Source organism: Falco biarmicus, chromosome 12 (genome assembly GCF_023638135.1).
Source record: "Falco biarmicus isolate bFalBia1 chromosome 12, bFalBia1.pri, whole genome shotgun sequence".
In the NCBI taxonomy this organism is placed as follows: domain Eukaryota; kingdom Metazoa; phylum Chordata; class Aves; order Falconiformes; family Falconidae; genus Falco; species Falco biarmicus.
The window spans coordinates 3,002,711-3,022,806 of record NC_079299.1 but is presented as its reverse complement, the minus strand read 5'-3'; the positions used below and the strand labels follow the sequence as shown (position 1 = coordinate 3,022,806).

General features: G+C 41.4%; 1 protein-coding gene across 24 annotated transcripts in view; it reads right to left on the bottom strand.

Annotated features, from left to right (window-relative positions):
• Positions 1-20,096, bottom strand: part of NRXN1 (neurexin 1) — a 730,473-nt gene that overhangs the window by 192,409 nt on the left and 517,968 nt on the right. The window lies entirely within an intron of this gene.

The following is a 20,096-nucleotide window of genomic DNA, read 5'->3' as shown; positions in this document are numbered from 1 at the left end:
AATAAAGCATCTCTGTTTATTACCTTTTTATGGGAGTGGTTTGACTTTGGATTTCAGTATCCCACAGAAAACCAGATCAATTATGGTGCTGCAATTGGCACTCATGTCTTTTGCCTAAATCCCCCCTTGTTCCTCAAGGAGGTCTGCTGGCGCGGCTCCACCTATCTCTGCTTTACTCAGAGGATGCCACCAGGGCACAGAAGTCCCAGAGGAGACACACTCCCCCATCATCCCAAGGTTTTGACGATGCATTTTCCCTCTCAGGGGACCACAGATGGAGTTGGATGAGGGACACTCATCACAATGTCAGCTTCTCTTGAATTACATCTCTTTCTGCACAGTTGTTCTGAATAAGCTGCTTCAGTCCTTTTTGAGACCCTTGCTTCTTCCAGATCATGTCCCAGTCTCCCTGATCCCTGGGAGCGATTATCATAGATCCATACGATTTCTGAAGATTCATACCAATGACTATACAAGCTTCAGTGGGTCTTTAAAATCACTGTGCAGTGACAACAATGTATTAAAACAGTGACAGAATTTTGGAGGTAGCGTGCTTTACCAGGGCTGTTCCAAGGAAGGTCCTACACCCACCTCTGCTACTCATCCCATGGGAAGGAAATCCCAGCCACTGAGCGTGCCCTACCTTGTTTGGTGAACATTTACCAACACTCACACACCACGTAATGAATAGTGCAAAACTACAGAAGTACAAAGAGGGAGAAAAAGAGCCAGAGGTGCTACAGTGACAGACCCCTGGTCTGCAGCCAGGCTGCAGAAGAAGCAAACGAAGCCTCACCTCAGAGAACACTCCCCGCCGGAGCACTCGCTCCCTTATGTTTCCTGACTTTTCTGACATATTTCCTATTAAAAATAACTCAACTCGTCTTCTTTCAGTGAAGCAGAAGGATGACCACAGAAAGATGCATCATGCCAATGTTTTGAAGCTTTTATGAAATACATCACTAAATTCTGACAGTAATTTGTTGAGCACAGCTCCCTTCCACTGTTCAGCTTAGATATGTGCATTTTGTCTGCAGAGTAGGTTGTATTTGTTGACTCACTGTGGATTCGTTTTTTCCCCACATACTGTGCATCTGCTGTACATGCCTGCAAAGCCCCTACCAGCTTTTCAACACCCACAGCACACGGACATACTGAGTAACCACATCTGAAAGATTTCTACTGAACTTGTGCATAGAGATTCCCCAAACCTGATGATTTATTTTTTTTCCTTCTCCAAAATAAACTGGCAAGATTTGTTATTTCATATGAGTCAGTTGCCCGTTTCAAAGTCATTTTTGCTCCTGTACTTTCCCCTAAGAAATTCAGATCAAATGACATACTCCCAAGTAATTTTTCACCAAGTTTTCTTCACCAAATCTTTTTCCTTATTGAATGCTCTTAATACAGCCTGGCCCCAATCCTGCAATTCAGTTAACTTGCCAGCTGCTAATTGCTACGTGCAACTCAAATCCTGTCACTTACTGGCATGCAGCACTTCGCTCGCAGGAAAACATTCTATCAAACATTTTTGGAATCATGTAACATGAAAGCAAACATACGAGGCTCTTTGCAGTTCCATAGACTGGAGTATCTCTCTATACTGGGAAACTCAGCGTTTTCTAAATAATATTCCAAAAGAAGAAGGAGGTGGAGGGAAAATTTTCCACTATTTAGAGGAAAACATTGGTGAAATAACTGTGAAGAAATTCAGCCAGGGGCAGAGCTTCTCTAAGGATTTTCTCTATGAAGAAGCTTGGTCTTCTGGACAGGACTTGACTTTAAAGAGAACAGATAAGTTTGCTTCTGAGTTTTGCTGTCTAGCTTTTTTGTGATACCGAGCAAGACCTAATTATCCACATGGAAATAAGAACGATGATACTCCCTTTCTCCCACACTTATTGCAAACTGCTACAGGCCTCTTTCTTGGCATTAAAACAAAAGGAATAGCAATTTAGCATCACTGTTAAAATTAGTGAGAATTTACAAAAAAAAAATACACAAACACAAATATACACCTTCCTGTCCACATACAAAAAACAGGCAACAAAACTTCATTCTTCAATCAGTGCATAGATTGTCAGAGTTACAGGTAGATTTTTCAATTAAGTGTCTTGCTCAGGACTGCATCTATTTCCCTCTCCACACACGATTAAAGTTACTCCTTTTTTACATCCCATAAACATTCACTGATGCAAGAGGGAAAACAGAGCACTCTCCTCCCAAGATGCTGACGGGACCAAGCAGAACCTGCTTAGGGATCACTTCAAAGATCACTTCCTCACATCCAGAGAAAGAAATTTAAATGATCTTCACTATGAGAGTGGTGGAAATTCTTCCCCGTGAGGGCGGTGAGACACCAGCCCAGGCTGCCCAGAGCAGCTGTGGATGCCCCATCCCTGGCAGTGCCCAAGGCCAGGCTGGACGGGGCTGGGAGCAACCTGGGCTGGTGGTGGGTGTCCCTGCACATGGCAGGGGGCTGGACCTGGATGTTCTGTAAGGTCCCTTCCAACCCAAACCATCCTATGATCCTACGTGAGCCTACTGTTAGCAATCGCACCTTTGAATTATGCATGATTCTCGACTGCTTATAATACAAACAAATTAAAGTTTCATTAGTACCTTTCAATTATTGTAGCCTTTCTTACTGCCTGTTTGTGTTACAGTTAATTTTCACTTTTACAACATCCTTTCATATTTGCTATCAGCAATGATGTCACGTTCAGAAAAAGGCTTATCAGACTCCTTATGCATTCTCTCTCTGCTGTCCCAAAATGTAAAAGTGTAACTGTAAAGCCTAGAAAATTCTGCGACTTTGTCTCACACAGAAAGTGTAACAACCACCACTGACTGCTCTTCTGTGCTTGTAGGAATAAGTTTTGACTGAATAAAAGTTTCAATTTAATCCAGTATCTGAAACTCATGAAGGATTAATGTCATTTGATCTTTGTAGGAGTTTAACACACACACGTTACCGCAGTACCTGCAAAATATAGCAAAACATATGTTAACTATAGCCTCATTTTGACCAACTGTCAAAAATCTTAACACAAGATATGTCAGAAAGTAAGCTGCCACTGGTCATAAAAATAATTACACAGCAGCATTTGCCATATGCCCACACAAGCACTTTGGAGACTCACCCTTGCTTTAGTAAAGTGATATTATTAATCAATGGAATAGAGCTGAATCCTCTGCTGGAGCCAAAAAAGTTGTGCTATTCAAGAGAAATGTCTTTCTCCATCCATCTGCCAGAACCAGGAACAGGCGTAAGCCTCTGTTCTTTGCATTATTTATTGCAGAAATTAGTTTTTGCCCTAGAAAATCGTAGGACACCAGTTCCAAAAGGCCAGCGCCCTGCCTGCCCAGAGAGGGACCTGCCCCTCTCCGGAGGTGGCTGACTGCCCAGCAGCCAGCGGGACCCCCCAAGCCACCAGAGGGTCCCCACCGGAGGGGCTGGCTGCAGCTACTGCCTTACGTAGCTTACTCCCATCAGGGCCCCACTGGAGCAAATCCCCCTCTTGTTCCCACCTCGGCCAAGACATGAACCAAAGCAGGGCACCTCCGTGCTCACCAACAGGGTACCTCAGGGACAAAGCTGAATCAGAGTTCAGAAGCGCTCTGGTTACCAATGGATGTTGTTTACTGGACCAGGCTGACGCCAGCCTTCAGAAAAATTTGCTGAAATATGTGCAGTGTTGGGTTTGGCCCTCTGCACCCACCATTCCTCGCTAGAGATCTGCCTTGTCCGAGCGGCATTGCTCACTAATGCGGATGTAGCCGATACATCAAACGGGGACTCCACGCCAGGATCCAACACAGCTCCACTCCAGCTAAATCCCCACTGGTTTGCACTCCGTGAGGAGCGTAAATCTGCGGGCTAAATCAAAACTGCCACTACAACTTAAATTTGGACAAGGCCATGTATCTGGGAATCAGGGAATTCCTACTAAATCTGTCAGAGCTGGCGACCTTGCGGAGGCAGAGGTGAATCAGATCCCGTCGGGTCTCGCCGCTGCATATATCACAAAACATACTATCTCCTGCAATCCGACACTGACTCCAGCTGAGCTGATTTTCTATTCCACACCATTTCCTCCTGAGGTTTCTCATCAATAAATAAAGAGACACGCTGCTACCACCGCCGCTCTGCACCTACCTAACCCCTTAATAGCTTACAGGCACACACACAACCTCCCGCCCCCCAAAACCCCACCACTGGAAGAGCAACACTGATGGAATAAAGATATTTTCAGTGTCCCAGCAATGTCTGTTTGCATGTTAAGTCTCTTAGCACTGCCATCATAAATCTCTGTTTCAAATGCTGAGCCATACAAATTTAGAACTACAATAAAACATTTCACTGCCTAGATTATAAAAATAGCTCAGGTTTTAATGTTATCAGAGAAGGAAGAACAAAAGCATGAATCAGTGGGTGCAGAGAATGCCAGGGAAGAAATATCCATGGTCAGTGAAGAAACTTTCAGACCCTGCTCAAGTTAAAAGTTGATTAATTAGATGAAATAGCAAAAACTGAAAGCAGCATGAAATGCCATTAGTCTGACAATGGGAACGTGCATGCGGAGTCTGGGAGAATTTGGATTATTTGTCCAAGTAAGACAGAAGGAAAACTTGAGCCTTTGCCTGCGGTATGCTGGGTGACTGCTGTTCAAAAGGACAAGCACCTGCTCCCTCACTAGCACCAGGCAGACACGGCACCCTCTATTTCACCAACCGTCACTGCAGGTGTGGACAAAACCTGTAAATTCCCAAGCTAAATTCTGACTTCAGCAAGTCAGCACAGAAACCCAATAAAGGAAATTCTAGAACAACTCACATTTCAGCCCCCCTGCTTCCACTTGGCTTACAAGAAACCATTAAAAACATAACATATAAAAAAGCACCCGCATTTTAGCAAAGGAAGGGGGGCTATGGCGAGCTGTGTAAGAAACCAAGCTATTTTAGAACACTCTGATGGCCATTTATGCTTTGATTTCAACTTTAAGGCAAGTAAGAAAGCACACAGCATGAAAATAAATATAGGTAAAATAATCTGATATACTCAGGTTGCATACCTTGAAGTAACAGCTTTAAGTTCCGTGGTGCTTCGTTCAGGTAAGTTTGAAGTACACCAGCTTTTCAATCCAGCTCCAAAGCACCAGGAACAAGAAAGTTTTCAAACCCGTAAATAAGATAACTTACTTCCACTGAAAATAAGACTCAACACAAATCAAGATAGACAAAACCAGATGCATTCATCAAATACTCAACCAGTAAGACATACAACTACAGAGGTCCCTCAACTCTGGCCAGATCACTCCTGCCTTCACTAGAATTTACTCCCTTCTTCTATGGACCATAGTCTCTCCCATCACTTTGCTCCTCAAGGAAACCAAGCATGGGCCTCCTCTTCCTCATTCTTCCCCTAAAAAAAATAATAAAAAATCTGCTCTTTATCCTAACTGTTCAGTGAGCATGTAGCACTTTCCGAAACATTTTGTATGGCCTTCAAATGATTATTTACAAAGCACTTCTGCTGTAGTGCCAGCAAAAGTCAGCTAACCTGGGCTGATCACACCGCAGTCTACAGTAACTGGTACTAGATTCATTTACCTGCAGACTTCTATAGACACTCATTCATTCTATAGACACTGTATTAGTTTACATACATTAGGATCTCTCATTTTTGTTAATGCTGTTGTTCCTTTGTTACTTATTACATGCAGGTATAGGCCATTCGTTCAATTCATGTATTTCAAACTATCATTTTAAAAATACTGCAGTTATTGAGGAAGAGTCACTGGGGCTCTCATGACCATAAATCTTTCCACTATCCAGCCCCTAGAATAATAAAAGAAAGATTTTCAAAGACCAGTAAGTAAATAGAACTGGCTCACCAAAAAGTCAATTAACATTTGACAACTTACTAGCCTTTGCATCCCTGAAAATTTCCACTGGCGACTTTGGAAAATAATACAACCTCCTCACCCACTCAAGAGGTTTTCTGGAAAACATATGCCTCATTTCAATGTTTAGTTTAACTTTTCACCTTTATAACATTTTCATAACACACAATTACAGTCTTAGTCTTTTTACAACTGATATTAATCAGGATTACTAATGAACAAATCATTCCTCTGCATGAAAGCACTTTTGGTTTGCATGTGCTGCCTGTCGAGTTTTATTTATTTTGGGTTTGGGTTTGTTTTCCAATAATGATTCTGGGGAAAACACGAACTGTTTAGGTGTAGATAGAGATGTCTAAAGATCATAACAGAAATAGATTTTAAACTCAATAACAGAGACAGAAATCAAATAACAGTGAGAATGGTGTGTCAGGCACTTCTACTTGACCAAGTGTGCCCATTTCATCAAGACTTAACTTTAAATGCTTACTTATGCAAATGGTCCACTTGCAATATGAGATGATTTCAGCAAGCACTCATATGTAATGTTTACTTATGCGTACATATAACAAGAATGCAGTTCTACAAAATTAACAGCTACAAAATCAGTTCATTTATGAGAGTATAAATTTATCTTCAATATATTACCGTAGCTGTAATGTACTAGAGTCAAAATTCCAGAGTAAATTCTGCATGCCTTGGTCAGAATTGTAATCATAATTACTAAGGCAGGATAAAAGAACCAAATCATTTTATTTCCTTTTTTTTTTAATTATTATTTTTTATCTGGACAAATTCTTCTAGTGAATCCACTGAAACGTAATACCATAATTCACAGCTGCAGTGATAATGACTAGAGAAAGAGGAAACCATTAAGAGACAGCCTCTCTGCTGCTGAATGCTGCTAATAATCCCACTATTTCTCATTTTTATGACCGCGTATTTTATGAATGATAATCCCCTCATTACATATTACTATAAATAATTTGGTTTAGCAACAGAAACAGGCATCAATAAACTATGCATTCTAGAAGCTTTTCCGCTAATACTTAAGAGTCTACCAGTGTATATCCTAGCAATATTTTCACTGGACCCCCACCTTGGGAAACTACATGAACTATTCTTTTTAGCTGGAACGACCTCATACATAACTTACATATTTTCTGCAGTTATAAACCAGTTTTGTCAGTTGCCTGAAATCATACTGAATCTGCCTCATTAATTTCCCCCCCTGCTGTATGATACAGCCTTCCAATACATTAATATTCCTACAGCTTACGTAGTCTTGACCTGCAAAGCAATGAGAACACTGTAAATTTTGCATCTGAGCACTGTTCATACTTCTGTACACTTTTACCTTCATTCAAGCTATTACAATCAGAGGTGGGTATAATTCAAGGTACTTAAGAACTGAGAACAAGCTATAAAACCCACTGAATTTTAAAAGCTATTTTAACCTATTTGAAACTACTTTCTTTTCAGCTTCATATATCTCAAGGCTATCTGTTATACTGAAAATTCAAGAAGCACCAGAGACCTCTACAATGACCTGAGGCTGATGCCATTCGTTCCTCCTGGTAAAATACACTTTTATCAGCCATTCTTTTGAATAGCAATGCCTAGTACCAAGTTCAGTACCACAAACTTCAGAAACCTGGCCTGAGATTTCACCAGTTTTCTTTTTTTCGGTCATCACGTATTACAGCGATAGCTGTCTTGGTCCATTTGTAAACCGATTTTCAACATTACTTGGTAGCTTGGTACAAGAGGGCTAGGTGCGGTCCCCAAAGGAATCGAGGAAAGACACAGCATAGCTGGTGGGTTAGAACTGTTTTATCCAGCTGAATATGGGTAATAAACTAGCTTACACTACTTGCCAAACTTCACAAAACCAGCGTAAGATCATACTTAAATGCAAAACATGCTGTAGGATTTCTGCCCTTAGTGTGTTGCTTTGTCTGAAGAACATTTGGGTGTCCAAAGATGAAAATTTTGCACCATTAAAAAGAAGAAAACAAGGAGAGCTGCTATTGGCTTACTGTTTCTATTCCATAGGAATCTTCAACAGACTGTTCCGTAAGCATAATTAACCAAGCTATTTTCTTAATTATTTGGCTCTGATGTTCCTCACTCCCTCGCATGTCAATAGCCCTCTCTCCAGACCCCCAAGGCCTCTCAAAACATTGAGTTTTTCTGTTTTTCCTATTATCTTTATATGCTCTGCCATGCCACTAAAAGACAGCAAACGTCTTCCCGTGGCCGAAGTTACACACACGCTGGCCAACTGGCCAAAATGTCCAGCTGCTGATCGACCATTCAGCTACTGCCAAACAGAATGGAGAATATCTAAGTTTTCCTTACCTTTCTCCCAGTGGGAGATTAACAGGTCTCCTTCCATTACTGAGCTGCTGATTTTCACCAAAAGAAAATAAAGAAAAAAAAAAAAGGGGGGGGGGGGGGGGGGGGGAGAAAAAAAAAAAGAGGCAAGAATTTAGTACCTTTGATACCTTAGGCTTCTACTAGATTTGTCTAAAACAAGGTTCAGATGCTATTAGAAGAAAATAGGATTGATTGATGTGATGATTACAGAAACCTGTTTTCTTTGAAAATCAAACTCTTTTCCTTGAAAATCAAAAGCCTCCAACAGCCATAATGTGCCTTTCGAATTACTACAATAACAAAGGGCCATCTCTGGACAAGGTATCACCCCCCTCAAACTAGAAAATAAGGGGAAAAATTATAAACCTTACTGCTAGAGGCATAAGCAAACATTACACTCTTTCATCTTTTTCATTTATTATCCAGGTAGAACTGTATTTTTTCTTGGCCAAGAGAGAACTGTCGCAGTTATCAAGATGCATGGTGGTGGCCACCTCCTGCCCAGCCTTACATCTCGCCCGAGGCTCAGAACTCGGAGACAAACACACCGGTACAGGCTTAATTCCAGAAATTAATTTAAAATAATAATAATAATAAAAAAGAGGTTATTACCCTAGAGACGTTTAAATGAATAATAAAACTGTTACATTACTGACTCTATAATCCTCCCGTACATTAGTTTCTTACATACAAGGGTAACAGCCCAGAAAGATTTTTAGAGTCCGTGTAACGCTGCAAGGTGCTACACACAAACACACAGGCATGTAAACGGGAGGTACAGGACTTCAAAGCTCTGATGCTGGGGGAGGGCGGAAGAGCAGATGACAAAAAAAAAAAAAAAGAAGTGAAAAGAAAACAAAGAAACAAAAAAACAACGGGCGGGGGGAAACAACACACAAAAAACCCAAACCCAAAGACATTCTTCGGTTTACACATTGTCCAAGTGAAATCGATGTGACTGCTCGAAACTCGGAAGGCAAAGCTAAGCACTTACTTTGCAAGAAAAAAATCTTAGTTTAGGGCAGATCATTGAGGAAAAACCACACGTGAGTGTAAGAGTAACATCAGTTTCCTCTTTATGACCCCACTCGAGCAATTCCTCTAAAACCACACAACAGCAGTAATGGACAAAAATCCCTCCCAAGTAATAACCATGTAATTATTTTTCCTAGCAGTAATAATATATTTTTTTAATGTTCTGCAAGTTTTATACTCATTAAAAGTGCCTTTTAAAAAGTACTTCTAAAGATCACCCAGCATTTCCTGTAAATCCAAAATGCAAGCTTGTAATATTTGACCACTAAAATGCCGCTAGAAATTATTATGGAAGAGTTCAAAAGTCTGAGAAAACTTGGCAAGTGGACCTGTTTCTTACTTTAAGAGCTGAGGGCAAAAAGTTTTCCTGGGTCCTCCAGACAGCTCACACACAGGAGGGAATTTGACCTTGTTCGTTTGTTAGGTTTTTTAATTTTTACGAGGATGTTTGATATACCCCTTTTTTGGCAGCAGCCTGGCTGAATTCCAAACAAACTATGACTTGAGGCAGTTAATGCTGGTTGGGACGATTCTACGGAGAAAGAAAAGCACACCAACTGATCCGATTTAGGAACTGCCAGAAAGAAATGTCCATTTTCAGTGGCCGGTTCTCCCTGTCTGTTTGGATTCATATTAGACGCTGAATTGTTTTTCAAAGAAAACACATGAACCAATTCAAGATCAGAGAGCTCAAGTCTCCACACCAGGGCACGTGCTCCACACCTTCCAAAACGCCAGCCTGCCTCCTGCCACTGATGCAGCAAGGCAGGGTCTGAACAGCGCACACCTCTGTACCGTGCTTGCTAACATCAACGTGAGCAGAGCCTAACACCACATTTTTCGCTCTTGGAAGCTCTACCCTGTGCCCATGGCGGCTATTTGAAATAACCAGTAGATGTCAAGACTGGAAAAAGTAGTTCTGGGGGAGGGATCTGGAGGGAAGTTAATTCAGAGCTCTGTCTTTGAAGATACAGACCAAATGGTGAGTTCAGAGTTGGTTTTGGTTTTTTTTATTTTTCAGATTTCTGAACAATATTTTACTTCCTTATTCAAAATAGCCTTTAAAAGGTAAGATCAATTAATATTCTTCCTCTTAAAAACATTCTTACATCTCCTTATGATTGATCCTGCAGTAGCATCTCTTGGTGATCTCACCAATGTAGCAGATATCTAGTCTTCATTAAAATCTTGGGAAAAAGAGAAAAAGAACCTTCTATGAACAGGGCTTAGCAGAGGTTTCATGGCAAGCACAGCAGGGATACAGTCACATGTGATGACTACATCATCAGCGATGACTACCTGAAGGATAAAATAGAGACTGGATCTTGACAAAAATAAACAAATAACCACAAATATTGTTAGTGAAACGCAGCAGAAGGGAACAATTGCTAGCTGCCTCTTAAAGAGATAGGTCTCCAGTATGTAAAATTTAAGGGGGAAAAAGCAAAATAAATTATAGCAGCGGTAACTTGCAGTTATGAGAGAACACAGCAACGTGGGTATTTTCTTTTGTTACGCTACGTTATGCTGTTGTCCAGCACATGTAACTCACGTTCAGCTTCCTCCCCATAGACTCAAAGGAAACCATACTGCCTATGAGGACATCTCAAGATTATACTTGAGGTAAGAACACTCTATTTTCAGTCCCCAGCCCACGCGGTGGTTCCAGCGACACCGGTCGGCTCCCACAGCAGCCCAGGCAGCTCCCTGCAGGAGAACCCCCCACTCCCAACCCCAGCACGCTGCAGCCCTCGACCCCTTTCACAGCGGTGCATGCACACCCCACTGCTCCCCAAAAGAGACGGGACAAGCCCCGCTCACAAGCCGGGGGCTCTCAAAGGAGCCTTTCCCCTGCTGGGCTAGAGGAGCCAGGGCGCTCACCTGGGGATCCACCACCTCACACACATCGTGTGAAACTCTCCAAGTCCTACAACCCCCCGATGGAGCAGAGCTCCAGCACGTACGGACTATTGCCGTAAGGCTCCCGCACCCTCCCGCATTCATAGCACACCTTACCAATTCCTTCCAACTTCAGAACATCCATGAGGGCACCAAGGAACTTCAGCCCTTCTGCGCAAGGACAACAGGGGCAAAGCATGGCCCATCCGTTAAGCAGGCTGCCACTTACGTTTATGTTTGCTCTGACCCAGACACAGTTTCAATTTCAGGAAAGGACAGCCTCATAACTCATTCCTTCCCTCCAGTAGTACCGGTCCCAATATTTTGATAAGGTGATTTATAGATACAACTGGTTGAATAGTCTAAAGTTTCTGGATTTGTAACCAAATTACTTCAGCCAAGCAAGTTCAAAACCAAACGCTCCCCTTACAAGCTCACTGCATGGGGCAGAAATGCTGGAGCATCAAACAAATGAGCTCCGGCAATGCAGGAAGCTTGAATAAAAATCACAGGATTAATTAAACCTGCTATAGAGTCACAATAAAAGCTGGAATCTCTCCAGTTCCACCAAAAGCTGTTCTAACAGGTTATCTACCGTCTTTGCTGTGCCCTTGCCTAGATCAAGTTATCTTTTCCTTTTTTATTGAATGAAGAGAGGGGGTTTCGCTCTCTGAGGAAAAAAATGTAAAAAATACCTCTAAGCCGCAGGTGATCTGGGAGAGCTAACCTATGACACAGGGCTCATTCCATCTTGTTGCTCTGAACTTCTGAGGATTTGAAAAGGATTTTTTCCACTGTTGAAAGCAAGTTAATCAAGTCAGAGATAAGTTTCAGGGACACGATAAAGTTAATTCCCCCCCTGTCCATTACTTGTCATATATCCCTCGACTCACCAACAGCCTCTCCAAGTCTAAGAGTTGGAGGGGGATGGGGAGAAATGACCAAAAGCAGAGGAGCACACAGCCCCACTGAGAAATTCCATCAACAGGTCTGTCATTTGTCTACTCTGACATGCTGGCATCTAACGTTGGGGTTGGTTCCCCCCCCAACCCCGACCATCAGTTAGAAAAAAGAAAGAAAAAAAAAAACCAAAAACAAACCAACAAACGCCACCTCAAAAAAAAAAAAAAAAAAAAAAACAAAACACAAAAAAACCCCACCACCAAACCAACCAGGCTCAAATGTTTATACCAACTGTGTAAATCTCACTGTTAAGGCAGGTTGGGAAAGTTTGCACATTGTTTCACGCTCACATTTACTGACCTTCCCTTCTAAACGGAAAGGGATGAAAGAAAAGTCTTGATCAAACACTGTGATCCCATGTTAATAAAAACCATCATCCATTGCTTTGGTCAGATCCTGCTGACAAGCTCCTGACTGAATATTTTTTTGAAAACTTACCTCTAGGTCAGATTACCTTGCATCCCTACTTTTGATTTTCTAACCAATTTATCTATAGAGATGTAGGAGGAGTGTGAAATTTATATAGATGACACCACTATGTATTAAATGCAATAAATGGAAAATCCTTCCCCATTGAGAACTTTATAACTAGGGTAATGAAATTTTTATCAGGTCATAACTTATAAGATTAGAAGACTGGTAGCACATTACTCTAAAAATCAAATCTGATTAATGTTTAATTGTTGCAGTGTGCAGAGGTATTAATTAGCTGCACTTTCTATGACTCATAAATAGCTATTAAAGCAAAAGCAAGAATAATGTGAAGATTAACATGAAGAGAAGGGTATACTTGAGTGGTAAATTATAATTAAACTGAATGGACCTTGAGAAAATAATAGAAATTGTCATCCAATATAATAATTCTGAAACATAATGCAGTTATAAGAAATTTTCTAGCAATCAAGTCTAACACCTTTTCCTCGGGATATTTTCTTGCGCAGAAGCCACAGGTGTGAATTTAAAAATTCATTTCTGCTTTTCCACGAGACTCACAGGGAGGATCTGGAAAGCAGTACAGCCGTTTGGTTCTTACTGCACAGCTGAAGCGCTCACACATGTTCCCGGGCAGGCTTTCTTTAAAGAAGATCCCGGCTCAGGCTCTGGATTTGTGTATCCAAAGCAGCGCTGCAGTTACACTTGAAGCTCTATAACCTTGCACTGCATTTTTTTAACGACCAATCCTCAAAGTCAGACAGGGGTTACAGATCTTGTTTCAGAACCACATTGCTCCAGCAAGACACGCTTTCGTGCCACATTCATTACTGAGATGGTGGCTAGGCGTGTTTTCACTGCTCAGTCCCCTTCCTACAGTCTTGCAAAAACAGGTTTGTTGCCAGAGAAGACGCAACTTACACTGCGTTCCTTCAAATACACCTAGTGCTCATGACCTTGCAGAAAAGGTTGAAAACATGACCAAGAGGCACCAGTCTCGGAAGGCTTTGAAATAAATCCACCTTCTTTGCCAGCTTTATGCCACCATGGTGCATCTTAGATACCTGCTTTTGCCATGAGCTATGTTTTCTAATTTTATTTTAACCAACAGAGTTGAAATTGCTGTTAGTTTCTACTGTACTGCTCGGGAACAGCAACACAAAGTAGAACAAATGCATAATCTCACGTCTTATGAAGGGGGGGGGGGGGGAAGAAAAAAGGCATTGAACAATTTGTCTAGGTCTGTTATTAGTATATGATTTCTTATGATTGCATTTCTGTCATTTAAAAAGCCTGATTTTGTAATCAAAGAGAAGGTAAGCAAATGGATTTAAGTTTTGAAATTTTCATTCAAAAAAAAGTGAACAGGGCACTGATGCAACACTGAAGAAACTTTTTTGGCTTGCTATTTTAATTTAAGATTAGTAAGTAAAATCAAGGAGCTGCATGTTGGCCAGGTGATCCTCTGGATTACCTAACTAGTGCTAGAAACATTTTTCTTTTTTTTTTCTTCTTTTTTTTCTTTTTTTGTTATGATGCAACAAAAAAAAAGCATTATGTGGCAGAGCCACAATCAGAAACATTTACATTTCTTAAAAGCTTGAAATGCACATGCATGCAAGCTCTGAACAACAGATTTTTACTATGCACCAAGTACATGCTGCTCTAGATATATCTTGGAAGTCAAAAAAATATAACTAAGAAAATTCATTGACACAATCCTCATCAAAAGATTATTTTGAATTGTCAAAAATCTATCAGATTTAATACCAGCCATTAAAAGCACTCTCCAGTTGCAACCCATACTTACTTATTTTCTATTACTCTGAGGATGTGAGGTGAGGAGAAAGTGACCAAAACATTCTGCATGAACCGTGATGCCAGTTTTCTCCATTTACACTTCTGCCATCACAAATATCCTCTTAATTGCATGATAGCAAATAGAAACTAAACCCCACAACATAGCTCTTAATCTAATTTTAGAGCCTTACAATACTTACAGCAGGAATTCATTATGAGCAGGAAATAAAACAGGGAGTTGCAGCTGGCTTTTAAAAGGTTATTTATTCTTAAACCATTAAAAAGCCTTTTAAAAAACATCTTTCACATATGTACTAATGCTTCTAATGCATTAAGTTTTGGTTAGAATTACTAAAATTTTTGGAAGTTTTATACCAAGTGATTGATACAGACAATCATTATGTTGCCTATGTTTTCCTGGGGGTGTTAATAAATCAAGTAAATATGATACAGAATCCAGATTTAAAATATCTCAGGTGGCTAGAATTGGTAATTAAGAAAAAAGTGTACACCTCTTTTATAGCTAGGGAAATACCCGCTACAACATGCAAAAGAATGTTTCACCTAATTGCTCTGTCTTTTCTATCACTCCAGTGCTTTCTCACCATGTCCCTTGTCCACCTCTCCAGACACGTTCCATGGTGCTAAAGGAGCTGTAATAAATTCAGTGGTATTAAGGGATTTAGAAAAGGTTTTGGCCTTTGGAAATGTAGCTTCTAGGAAGCGCAACTATGCCATGTTTCGTGTTAAGAGGTGGTGCACAGTGACATTTTTCTTTTAATACATGCCTATGTGCAACTATTGCAGTACTCTGCAAGTTCCTCGCACCCTGCACTTCCGAACAATTCTAGAAACAACAGTTAGGAATTGCTTTTCATTTATTTTAACGAGACATAAAGTAAACCTCCATCCAGAATTTTGATTCAAAATGTCTCAGCTAACTTCCAAAATGAAGTCATTGCTATATGGATCCTTAATTTAGCAACAAGCAATAGCAATCAGGACCATAAACTAAACAGGACCATTTTGTGATGAATATATTGAAGATGTGTTTTCACCAAGACAGTCTATGAAACAATTTATTTCACAAACACTAAATAAAAAAGAAAGAAAATTTTGAAAACTATCCCTTTCTTGATGTACAGCAACAACAACAAAAAAACCCCAAACTTACACTTTCAGAAATGCAGGATGAAACAAAGATTCAGTCACCAAGGCAAGTTAAAAGTTGACATTAAAGTCCTCAGGCTCGTGTGGGAGGCTGGATCAGGTCCCAGCCCGAACCAAGTGGGGAAAGGATGTGAATCCAGGTTTTTCCCAGCCCCACTAAAGCCAGCACCAAGTGGTTAGTAGTGCCGACGAATGAGTCCTTATGCTTTTGCTTTACAATCTATGCCAATGCTAAAAATTTTCCACATTTCAGTTCCCATTGAGAAATGAAACTGGAAAAAGCATCGTTTTCTAACTTACACAGCACTACTGCCTAGATCAGATCACTGATCTTCTTCCTTCTGCATCCAGTTCCTAATAGTGGATAGAAACACACGGCCAGTTACTAAATGGGTAGCCCCTGATTTGGATCTATGAGGGTTAGGTTTGGTGGTTTTAACCTTAAGTATATCAAAATAAGAGGAGTCTGAAAACCCATGAAGTTTTCCCTCAGACAGGTGCATGTGCATAAAGTGGAGGAAAACCCCAAATATCAGCATCCCACCCTGATCGTGTTTATAGGAACCAGCCAAGCAGCAGCAGCAAAGCCCACTACCTTCCTAAAAATCAGCCTGAAGAGTTAAAGTGCTGCTACTACCTCCCTAATAGGACCAAAAGGAGGAGTACTAGTTTACTCCCTTGATAACATAATTTAACGTTTCTCAAAACCGGTCAGGGCCATGGGGAAGCACAGCAGAGCGGGATGGAGGGAAGGTTACACCACCTTCCCCACCTCCTGAAGTATTTCCATAAATGCACATTGCTTCCTCTACAACTCATCACAGGTAAGCCATTTGCTTGTGATTAGGAACTCTCTTGCAAGCCAACACTTAAAAAACAATTAAAAAAATACTTCAAGTTGGTAAGCTTTCTAAAGCATAAGCTTACACGTGAAAAATTCAGAGGCAGAAATCAGTCCTGCCTGTAATTTCAAAAAATACTAACAATGCAAGCAACGTTTCTGATAATCACTTTGAGCAGTGTGTGCACGGGAGAACATGATTCACACAAGACCATTTCCCCCTCTCTATTTTAATGTTACTGTACATCATAGGGAAAACGCAGCATGAAGCTCTCAAATATTTTCAGTGAGAAAAGGAAGGGCTATAGGGAACCAATTAGGGTTGCCAGCAAACCAAAAGTGTTTGTGACTGCTGCCTCGGAGGGTCAAAAGTAATAAATCTGTCATGCACTAGTATTACTGATAGCACACCTGTGTCAGGGGAGAGCGAAGATTAATATCGTAATTAGAAATGCTGAACAACATCTCCGTTACAAGACAGATACAGTGACAATCCTGACACAGCCACAGCAACGGGTTTATTCATCATTTTTCTTCCAACTCGATGAAAGGACATACGTTATCAGCCTGGGTGACTTCTATATTTCGGGGCAACGAAGCAAAGCCATGACATGACCTACCTTTGCATCTGCAGCTCTGGAAACAGCTGCTGAGGCTGCATGACACAGCATGGGGAGAAGGGGGTAGGAAAGCGGGATTAAAGGATGGGGTGGCATGAGCTGGGGAGGTTTACCTGCCTCGGCAGGGAGTGCTCGTTCTCTGCTGCCCGTGGCTGACAGCAAAAATAAAGCAAGGCTACCAATTCTTATCCCAGCTGGCCACCATCATATGTCACTGCAAAGCCACAGCCCCAAACACACACCAGTTTAGCCCAGACCAAACCCTGCAGATGCAGCACGGCTGGTGCTCAGGGCAATGCCCTGCTCCAGAGGACAGCCCAGAACAAAGCCTACCCAGAAAGACACGTCCAGAGCGACAAGGTTGAGTCCCAGAGAACAACTCCCAAAAGATAAAAACCTCTTAACACGCTTAAAGCTTACAGAGCTTTTACATAAGCCCAAAGATGTGACCACTGTTAACAGCTAAAGGATGGGGGGTGGGGGGGGTATTACCATCATTCTCTTCTAATTATTAGAAAGTCTCATCACAAATAGTCACTAGTGTTAAGAAACCAAAGAGTCTGTTTGAGAAGTGAAACAGGAAAGCTCATCTTTCGTGGTTTGTAAGTGATTATTATCTCTTGGATAACCTGCATGCACTCCTGTGACAAGAAAACTTGACAAACACTTCACACAGCTGTGTAGCTACACCCACAGGCGGCGAACTGGCCAGATAGTTCCAAAACCTGAAAAATCAATTCACACCAACTGCACATTATTCTTGCAATATAATCAAATGAATTTTGCTCAGTAATCTGTTTAGCCCGTTTGGGTTATTTTGGATTTCCACCAGGACAGTTCGAATTACCTCACTCCTCCCACACAGCAACCAAAGCAAACACTCGCTCACATTTGAGAGGTGGGCGAGGAGGCAAAGTTAGTTACATCACCGCCACCCTTCCCACAAGCTGAGGAGAAGGCACATGCCAGTAGGCGGGGAAGAGCACTCCAACAAGCCTTCGCTTGGCCAGAGAGCAGTTCTCAGATGCACCGATTCACATTTCTTTCCTGCAAAGAGCAGCTGGCGGGCATCAGCAAGAGGGGATGCTGATGGGAAAAGGGGGAGCAGGTTCTACCTGGTGCTGCTGCACACGGACTTTTTACTGAGGGCACCAAGACCAAGGGATACTAAAAGAAAACGCTTAGCCGGAGCTTACTGTCTCCCTTTTCTGTGTCTCCAGGAATGAAAACAGAGGACGCCTGTTTTTACAGACTGTGCTTACACCTAAGCATCCATCTTAAAATCACCCCTGGCCCTAAGCCTTCCAGTGAAGAACAGCAGTGTCCGTGCGAGCATACAGCTGAAGAAGACCTCGCTACACCCAGCACTCACCAGCAACACCAAGTGCATTGAGATTAACTTTAGCAAAGTCATTCAGCAGGAATCTCCATGGCATTCCTGTTACCCATAAGAACGGAGTCTGACCTTGTAAATATAAATCGGTAGGACCTACCTACATAACCTGCAGTTGAGCAGTCATCTGCCCATCTAACTGCTAACCATCTAACACAGCTATTTTTTTTTCCCCAATAAACGCTAGCACTGTTGCAAATTAAACCAACCATTTCTTACCCTATCCTAACAGGCAAGCAAAACAAATTAGCCACAGTCCTGTCTATAACAACCTATACATAGTTTTCACATCCAGCCATTCCCTGCCTTCTCTTTTATAAATAAAACATGGCCGCTCTTTTGTTTTCTTCTTAAGAGCTATGTGTTAAATAAACTACTGTATTTCGCTGGTTCTTTTACTAGCTGCCTAACTTCCTTACCTCTTTTTCAAAGTGGAACACTCAACACTGGACATACTCCTTCCGCAGAGGTCCCAGCAGCTCTGAGGGAACGAGGGGTTTTGCCTCCCCTGCACCCCACCTGTTGTCAATACATCCCCCAGTGATGCCTGTCTGTCTGCAGCAAATTGCCATCAGCTGCAATGTTCCAATCTTTCCTGTAGCACTGCTTCTTGGCCACAATTATTCCTCATTTTATAGCTGTACTTTTGATTTTTCCATCATAGGTACAGAACTCGGTGCTTTCCTTTGTAGAAAGTAATCTTCCTGATTTCAGGCTCTTTCTCCATATCGAGTTCATTTTGAATTTTAATCAGTTCTCCAAAGTGCTTGCAACCCTTGTCTCCCCTCCTCCCACACTAGCACAGCTTGGTGTCATCACATACCACACTACAGCTGTGACACCGGGATGTGCTGGTGGAGGTTTTGAGTTTGAATATGCAGTGAAAAGCAAGAAAGAAAAGCAAATCACTGCCTTCAAAATGTCAGTTTAAATAGCCAGAAAAATAATTAAAAAGTAAATTAGAAATAGAAACCCGGAAATCTTAAATATCTGCCAAAGAAGCATATTAGCCGAGCACAAAGCTGTGACAAGGCTTTAGCTCTGGGGAAGATACTTCCCATTAATTTAGCCCTTGGCAGCACCTATCTTTAACCATATAACCACATTAATAAGGAATAGGAACCATAACCAGGGGAGTTTCTGCATTTATTTATGGACCACGTAATGAGAGGTGGATAACGTAATTCTTGCAGGACTTCTACTCTTGTTTCCATCTTTATTGTATATTTCCTGGAAACAAATACCCAATATATAGTAAAAAATAGCCACGGTTTCATTATCTACTGTGTATTATCCCATGATTTTTTAGCATATATGAAGTGCGTAGCCATCTTATTTTAGCCTCAGAGTACATACTCAGGTGTTTTTGCAGACAAGCAATTAAGATTGGAAAGTCTCACAAAATGCTCCTATGAATTGTTCCATGGAGAGCAAATCTAGAAGCACCAAACCACCACAGCATCCCATGGCACTACTACAGCCGAGAGTTATTGCTCACTGTGCAAAGTGAATTGCAGATGTGTACACAAAATCTTGAAATTTAAAACAAAACAAAACAAAAAAATCTCCAAACTTGAAGCCACCTCCAAAAAACAGCATAGCTGCTATCCTGCCAGCAACCTGTGCATGCAGATACATGCTACCTGCTAAACCCCAAC